An 8,930-nucleotide genomic window follows, 5' to 3' on the forward strand; every position below is an offset into this window, starting at 1 on the left:
ACCTGCTCTACATCTTAATTTGAGAGGAGCATGTGAAAATAGCTTTGCCCAAGTGTCTAAACTCCATTGGGGCCATGAAAGTATACATGAGTAAGATCAATAATATGCCATAAATAGTGGCACCAAGCGAGCAGCCTAAGAAGGGAGCTAAAGTGAAGAGAGGGTGGGAAGTAGCATATGCTTGATCAAGAAATCCCTAAACTTGAAGAAGTATTGGAAGATAACTTCATGGAGCAGGTTAGTCTGATGTTATGGAAAAAGCATGCAGCGGCTGCTTCATGGAGAAATTTGTCAATCAGACAAATCTGCTCGAGTGGAGATCTTTTGTGCATAATCAGAAGATGGCAAGGCACATCAAAGCTAAGGCTGCTATAGTAGAAGGAAAGAGACATGTTGATGCAGTATGTATTGAGAAGGGCCAAATCATAATCGCACCTTTAGTAAGCAGAGTGAAGTCCACTTGTATTGAAAAATTTGAAGGAATTCTTACTAAGCAGATAGCTCAGAAGATTCAAGAACATGCTACAGTAGGGCCGCACTTGTCTATTCATATGCTATACTTAGAATATCTTATGTGAATTTAGCATGATTATGAGTTGTTAAATGCACCTGTAATATTTGAAAATATTCAATATCAGTTGGAGTTACTCGCTGAGCAGGCTAGCAAACTCATGAAGCAGTGGCCTTTGTATCAAATGCATGTTAGGGAAAAATGCCAATTGCCTCCGCACCCATGCCAAATTCAAGTGTTGGAGTTGCCACCAGACTTGAGGATATTAGAAGCTGATGTGCAAAATAGCCCTATGTTAATAAGATGGCCTACAGTGAGCATGCAGCAGATACAAATATCATTAGAGCTGTTATTTAACCCTAAGCCTAAGTGGGCATGATATGCAAAATGAGGTAACGAATCTGCAGATCCAATTTTCTATGATAAGGCAGGAGTTCAATAGAGATTTTGATGTGCTGGGCATACCTGCAGAAGAAGATGTGTGGGCAGAATAAATTTTATGAAGTTCTGGATGAAGAAGTTAGGAACAATTGAGCAGGAGGTGAGTCTGATGGCACAGTATTTTCTATCCATACCTGATACACCAGTGTGCCTCTATGGAATAATGCCAGATGAAGACTCCCTGCTGCACTTCTTCCCAGCTATATATATACCCTTTCATTCAAGAGCCCAAAGATGCTGAAGAGTATGTAGAAATTGTTGAGAAGTTGAAGGTTTGGTGGGCTACGTTTAAGAATAGCAACTACGCTTATTGCAGCACATGCAGTCTCTGAAGCGTCTTTCAAGGAAGTCATTGATACTTTGCAGGCAATCTTTGAGCAGGGGGCAAAACATCAAAAGAAATTGATTGGCCATTGTAATGAATTGCTGCAGCTCAACATTGTGGCGAGCAAAAGTGTTGTGAAGCCAAAGAAGACTACTATCACAGTAGAAAGAGACATTGTTGAATAGCTAATGGAAGCCAGAGTTTTCCATAATCAGAAGTTAGCTGATGGATGGCTGGCCACAGTAGTAGCAGAGTATTGCTTAGAGTTCGCAAAATGCAGATTCAATGATGGACAAACAAGTGTTTATAGTGACACTTTGAAATCACATGTTCAGTTGAATATATATGAAAAGCAGCTATTGGTAGATGAAAGGCTAGAGACATCGAGGAAGGATCATTGAGGAAGGATCAGTAGAAAATGCCAGCACCAATGCTGCCAAGCACAAGTTCAAAGAAGAAAGGAGGGAAGTAAAGTGAACCAGAGGCCACGCAGCAGAGCAGAAAAAGAAAAGGGGAAAGAATGAAGATGGTGGTTTGTTGATGCTACAGAGATAGATTCTGAAGACTGATCTCACAGAGATCAGATGCAAATGTCTGAAATGAAGTGTTGATGCAAATATCTGAAGCCAAACATGTGAAGTGGTGGCACTTCATGACATTAGCACGATGTCAGGGTACTTTTGGCTATAAAAGGAGATAGCCGGCTCCATTTGTAGTAGGGTTACCTTGTATGACCTTGTGTGAGCTTGTGCGAATCAAGTGTAGATGTTCATCATGAGTATTATATTGAGCCTTGTACTTAAGGATATCTAACTGTTGTTAGCAGCAGATACTACCCATTCTTGGGCAACTTTTAGCATTTGTACATGATCTAGTATACTTCTGAATGTAATCAACTTGTCTATTTTTGCTTCTGTCTATTCATGTCTGGTGCAAGTCTTCTAACTCTATCTATTCAGATTCCTTGCTAAAGCTTTTAACACTAACTAGTGTTGCTAATGGCTTCTGCCACTGCTAGTCCTCTAGAGTAATTATCTAGAAGCTGGTAGCATTAGTATGACTCCTGGTAGCCAATCTAGCCTGATCAACTAGACAAACTCTAGTAGTAGTCATCGAATAATATCTGACTCTGGTAGTATCAGATATTTCTAGTGCACTAATCATCAGATAATATCTGACTCTGGTAGTATCAGATATTTCCAGTGCACTAAGTGTAAACAACATTTCGAGTAAGGTGCATAGAGTGCGTGTATGTGTTTGTCGTAGCGTGGGGTTGCCAAAAAGCGGGTACATGGCTGAAGGTTTGAAGCGCAGGAGAGGGAGCTTGATCATGCTGCCATCATAGGTCTGCACCACATATAGTACATTTGCAGGCCATAGTTTGCTCTCTTGATCATGGCCACGATGGTTTCCACCATGGGCATGGCCCTATAAGCTTGGGAGAGAGAGAGAGTGTAGCTCGATCTTGTCTCGCTGGCAGCAGCAAAGGAGAAGAGGGTCACATATGCACTTTACTAAGGGGTGGATCGGCGGCCATGAATTGAGAGAGAAGAGGGTCACATATGCACTTTACTAAGGGGTGGATGAGAAGGGGTAGGGTACTAAGATCTTGAGCTCTATGCCTTGGGCAAGCATGGCCATGGCTGGAAGCCAGCATGGGAGCAGAGAATGCGGAGTGTAGGCACCTCTTTATCATCAATTGAAGTGAAAGGGATGGAGAGAGAGGGGGGTAGGCTATAGCCGTGCATGGATATGGATAGGATGGGGGGGAGAGCGCTCTTAATTCCACACACTTCACCCCCACAGGGGCACGCCTCTAGTGTTGACCAGCAGGGGGGGTCTTTGTTGCCCTAGGGCCATTCTTGATGTTGATGTGCATGAGAGAACGGCCCTAGGACCATTCGTGCTCTTCTTGTGAATGTAAGAATGACACGGGGGCCACTTTGGGGCGTGCAAGAATGGCCCTAGGGCCAATCTTGGATACCCTAGGGTCACTTCACAAACCACCACCATGGCCTTGGTGCCACTAAAGCATACATGGATGGCCTTGGGGTCAATAAAAAATTCCCTAGGGCCATGCTTGCTCCCCTTGTGAATGTAAGATGGCCTCGTGTCAATATTTGATGCTTCAAGGACATCCTTGGATGCACTTTCATGGTCCAGGGCCACTCTAACATGGTTTTGAGAAGAGAAGAGTATCTTAGAACATGCAAGAATGATGCCATTATTAATGTTTATGTTAATGAAAAGAATGGCCCTAGGGCCATTCTTGGATGCCCAAGGGACCACTCCACCAAATATGGCCTTGATGCCATTAAAGCATCCAAGAATGGCCTTGAGGTCAATGAAGAATGACCCTAGGGCCATTCTTGCTCTTCTAGTGAATGTAAGATGGCCCTGAGGTCATTCTTTGATACTCCAAGGAAATTCTTGGATGCACAAGAATGGTGCAATGTCCATTCTACCATGGCCTTGGGCCACTCTAACATGGTTTGGAGCATGAAAGAGGGCCTTAGGGCATGCAAGAATGGCCATATGGCTAATCTTCATGTTGATGTGCAATGGCCCTAGGGCCATTCTTGGATGCCCTAGGGCCACTCCACCAACATGGCCTTGATGCCATTAGAGCATCAATGAATGGGGTCTTCACCTAAATATATGTGGATTTAGCATGTGAGTTCATTAGGAGGGATTTATTAATCCAAAAAAGTTACAAAATTACATTTACCAGGAGGGGCTTTTTTAACAGTTTTTTTTTAAAATCGATAATTTTATGAAAAAAAGGGATCATTTTAATTATTTATAGAAGTATATAAGTGTAATTAGTGGTTTTCAAAATACCCCTTGAACACATGTGATACATACAGTTTCTTGGAGATGAAGCCCCCAGGTTTGTCTACAGCTCTAAAAATCAAACCCTCAAAGGGAAATTTGTGCCCAACACTATATATGAGTTGATAAAAAGTAGTAAGACTAAAATGCGAGGAGTCAAGGTATGTTCGTATAGCCATCTTGAAAGAGAATTTTATCAAAATGCAAAAGATTTTAGTACAATGTCTCAAATTTGGGTCAATTATTTTTAGAGCAGGTTGAAATTACTTTGAAAAATCCCTCTATAGGTATTTAATTGACTCATCAAAGTATTATGATATTTGGATAATTTAGTATGTGAACATTATGTTGTTTTATGCAAAATTTACTATTTTTAGAAAATGGACTTCTCTATTTTTTGTATTTTAGGTTAGAATTAGCTCCCAAATTTTTCTATATATCCTAATGGCGTACTCAAGAAATTTCATGAAGTTTTCATATCATATGCAAAAGTTATGTACAAATTACGAAAATATGGCCCGTGCCAATTTTGTGGGAAGAGTCACTTTTGTGGCCCAATTAGAAGACTAGTGTAAAATGTACTAGGAATGCAAAATTGATTTAAATAGTATACAATTCCAAAATTTGTGGAGTGATAGTAGAGACTCTCTAATCTCCCTTTTGGTGTTTATATTTTTTACATGGAATGACAATAGGATTCAATCTAAGCTTTGGAATTTTGACTTGGATTGAAAAATGTTTAACATAATTTTAGTCTAAGATTTAAAAGTTTAAGCTCATCTTTGTTTCCATCATTATTTGATATGCCATATATCATCCAAAGTTTAACTACGATTTCGTCCATCAAGATAGTTTTAGTCTTAGATTTAAAAGTTTAAGCTCGTCTTTGTTTCCACCATTGTTTGATATGCCATATATCATCCAAAGTTGTACTACAATATCCTCCATGCTGTAATTTTTCCAAAAAGAGATGTTTACATGAATACACACCAATCCATTTATATTTAAGACGTAAAGAGAAGATATTCTTATATTTACCTTGTACTTTACCAAATATTAATAGAAAAATTACAAAAAGAGATGTTTACATGAATACACACCAATCCATTTATATTTAAGACGTAAAGAGAAGATATTTAAGACGTAAAGAGAAGATACATGAATACACACCAATCCATTTATATTTAAGACGTAAAGAGAAGATATTCTTATATTTACCTTGTAATTTACCAAATATTAATAGAAAGTTTGCTCTTATCCATCCAACACTGTGAGTTAATAGGGTACCCAAATCATGCAATGCATTTTGTTTTAATTCATTAGTTTGGGGTGAGTGTTAACTTTTGTTTTTAAAAAAAGACGATGAAGGGGCCGCCACTTGTCTTGCATTCCCCTTTCTCTTTGCACCTCTCTCTCTCTCTCTTTCTCTCTCTCTCACACACACACACACACACACACAGAGTAATCATTACACGTTCTTCGTGTTACATTTTTGGTAGGATGGGGAAGGCTCCGTGCATTCTCTATATGTAAACCCTCCGTGCATTCTCTATATGTAAACCCTCTATATCATGCGTGTTTAAGGCCTATTTAAAAACCCCTTATCTGTAAAGTTTTATTGAATAAAATAAATCCTTTTCCTATTCAAATGTAAATACCCCCTTTAAATGGTACCCCTTTTCCTATTCAAATGTATCTAACAAATGTGTAAAAAGGGATTTAAAAATCCCTTCTGTTGAATCCACATGATACACTTACATATTTTGGGCTCACTGTCCATCTCTCTCTCTCTCTCTCTCTCTCTCTCTCTCTCTCTCTCTCTCTCTCTCTCTCTCTCTCTCTCTCTTTGTTCATTCGTTCTCTATTGGAAGGAGATATGAGCAAGGGATGTTTGGGGGGGCATTTCCTCTTGTGAGCAAGGGGATGCGCAGAGGGCGTTGTGTATACGTTGCCTTTTTTGTGTGGGCAGGTGAGGGGAGGCAAGAGGGGGAGGCATGGCAACGGGAGAGGAGGGGAGGAGGGCTGATTGGACAAGAGGAAGACTGTGGGAGTTGAGAAGCATATCTGTATGGTAAGAGGGGGAGGAGTCTCTGGGGGATAGGGGGAAGAGAGAGGAGAGAGATGAGGGAAAGATGTACCTTAGGCTCCCTTAAACCCACGTGGCATTAAATTAATTCTATGTCATTGGTATTAATTTAATGCCAGGGGATTGAAATGAAGTTTTAGTGTGTATAGGGGGTTGAAATGAAATTAATAGGATACCCATATCCTTTTGGAAGCATAAAAGGGTTATTAATTTCAAGGAGGATTGTTTAGAAAAAAAAATTGAAGTGTGAAAAGAACAAATTTAGGGGTGAAAAGAGTAAAAGAAGGAAGAAAAAAGCTTGCCCCCTTCCCTTTGTGTGTGTGGGGGGGGGGGGGGGGGCACTGCCCCTCTCTCTCTCTCTGCCATGTGGGCACCACTCCCCCAATGTGCTCTCTCTTGCCATCTCTCTCGCGGCTATATGAACCGGCAATAAAATAGATGATCAAAAGTTCAGAGGAGGACTATGGGTTAGCCAGGAAGAATTTTTGGCATCATGAAGTTTCATGTGATTGTAATGCTCTCTTTCAGGAAAGTGACCATAGTGGATAAAATGAGTTAATATTAACACTCTGAGTTAATATTATAGCAAGAAAATGTATATGTTTTCTATAAAATGAGTTAATATTACCACTCCGAGTTAGTATTATAGCAAGAAAATGTTTTCTCTTGTAAAGGATTCATGATCTCAATCTTAATGGCATTAATGTTGGGATATTCTTGATTAACTTGAGGTGAAAATAAGGCATTGTGTGCTCACCGTAAATAACACATTGAATTTTCTTGAACACTTTTATTTTGTCTTCAATATGATTTATTTGGTCCTTAAATCTTAGATTCATGAGAGAAAAATTCTCTTTATTCAATCTCACATTTGTGGTCTTTAATTAATTCCTAGAGGAATTGTGCTCTCAAGAATTGACTCCATATCCTTTTGCGAAGTCAAATTAACCACTAACCTTTATTTTGAGTTACAAAAAGAGGAAAGAAAACAAAATAAACAATTTTTTTACATGTGGATAATTATATGAATACAAATTTTATGCTTTTCATTGCATAATTTAATACCATGCATATGCTCAAGCCTTAAGGAGTTCACTATATGTAGACCCACTGTATCACGTGCGTTCAAGGTCTATTTTAAAATCCCCTTATCTCTGAATTTATATGAATAAAATACAACCTTCTTCTAATCACCTTGTGCATACTCCCATCAAATGATGCCCTTCTATATGGAAAAAAGGGTGTAAGAAGGATTTTAAAAATCCCTTCTCTTGAACCCATGTGCTACACTGACATATTTATGTGTGATCTCCGTAATGCTTAAGCCAACTTTTTGGTCTTCAAATATTTGTAGAGTGCTCCATTGAATGAGGTAACATGTCTATCACATGTCTCTATAAGCACAATATTATTAGGTTTCTTGCCAGTTTTAAATACCTTAGTTTTAATATCTCCTTGTTAAAAAGGAATTTTATCATTTCCATGGGATGAATTGCACTCGGTGGGGGGGGTCACTCATAAATATGTAAGTATCACGTGGGTTCAACAGAAGGGACTTTTAAATACCTTTTTTACACATTTTCTACATACAGAAGGGTGCTATATAAAGGGGGTATTCACAGATTAAATAGAAAAGGGGTGTGTTTTATTCAAGAGAAATTCACAGATAAGGGTATTTTTAATGCACGTGATATAGAGGGTTTATATATAGTGAACCCCCCCCCCCGCCCGAGGAATTGCACCATATACATTATCGCTTTCAAGGACATGGTAATCTAAAAACTTCCCTTACCCTCATGATTTAGTAGATTATAGCCACGTTGGGGTTTCCAATTGAACCAAAGAGGGAATGTGAGGGCCCAAGTGGAGGTTTTACAAAAAGGGCCAAAGGTATGGGATTTCTAGTTGGTTCTACTAGATGGCAATCCTCTTTATGAAAAAAGGTACGGGAGCTCAGCTAAAGAGTGGATGATTGGTCTTCTCTCCTCAAAGCAACCCTTACAAAGACACTTAGGGCTTAATGGGTATATGGCTCATGAATGGTGACATGTACGGTGTAGTAATCTAGCCTAGAGTTGCACAAAGCTACATGATTTAATGGAGATCACCCTCACCACCACTGCTATTGGTGTAGGTGATGCAATCGATGTATAATAAGGAGTCCCTCATCCACACCACATAGGATGAGGCTAGCCCCTAAACTAGAAATTTTTGGAGGTCTTTCAAGAGGTTATGTACAAGCTTTTAGAGGGTCTCCATCCTAAAGAAATCATAGCCATTTAGCAGTAATAAGTTTTGTTAGAAAGAGAAAATGAATTAGAATGACATTGCTTAAGGAATATTGAATCTTTATAAAAAATTGCAAGATCTGTATGTCAATTGTTATAATCTTCAGTTCCAATGTTGGCTAGAGATGAACTTGCCATCTCTTTGGCTTCTTCCCAACAACTGCTCTGATTTCCCTCTTGTTGTGGAATTTGGTTTTCTAAAAGGTTGTACCTGGGCCTTGGGTCCCAACGAGGGTAGTGGAATGTTGGAGTGGGGAACAACTCAAGGATGGCAAGGTTTTTCCCTCACATTTGATGTCAACTAGTTCTTACAAGGATAGATGTATAGAAGACCGTCCTTTCCCCCACCATTAATGACATTGTGGAAATTGATGAAAAGGGTTGAGTCTTCTATAAACAATGATCAAGGCACATCTATCTACTCGAACATGAATTCTTGCATGTGCA

The sequence above is a fragment of the Cibotium barometz genome, chromosome 36, assembly GCF_041138505.1.
Source record: "Cibotium barometz isolate CiBa-2024 chromosome 36, ASM4113850v1, whole genome shotgun sequence".
Taxonomy (NCBI): Eukaryota; Viridiplantae; Streptophyta; class Polypodiopsida; order Cyatheales; family Cibotiaceae; genus Cibotium; species Cibotium barometz.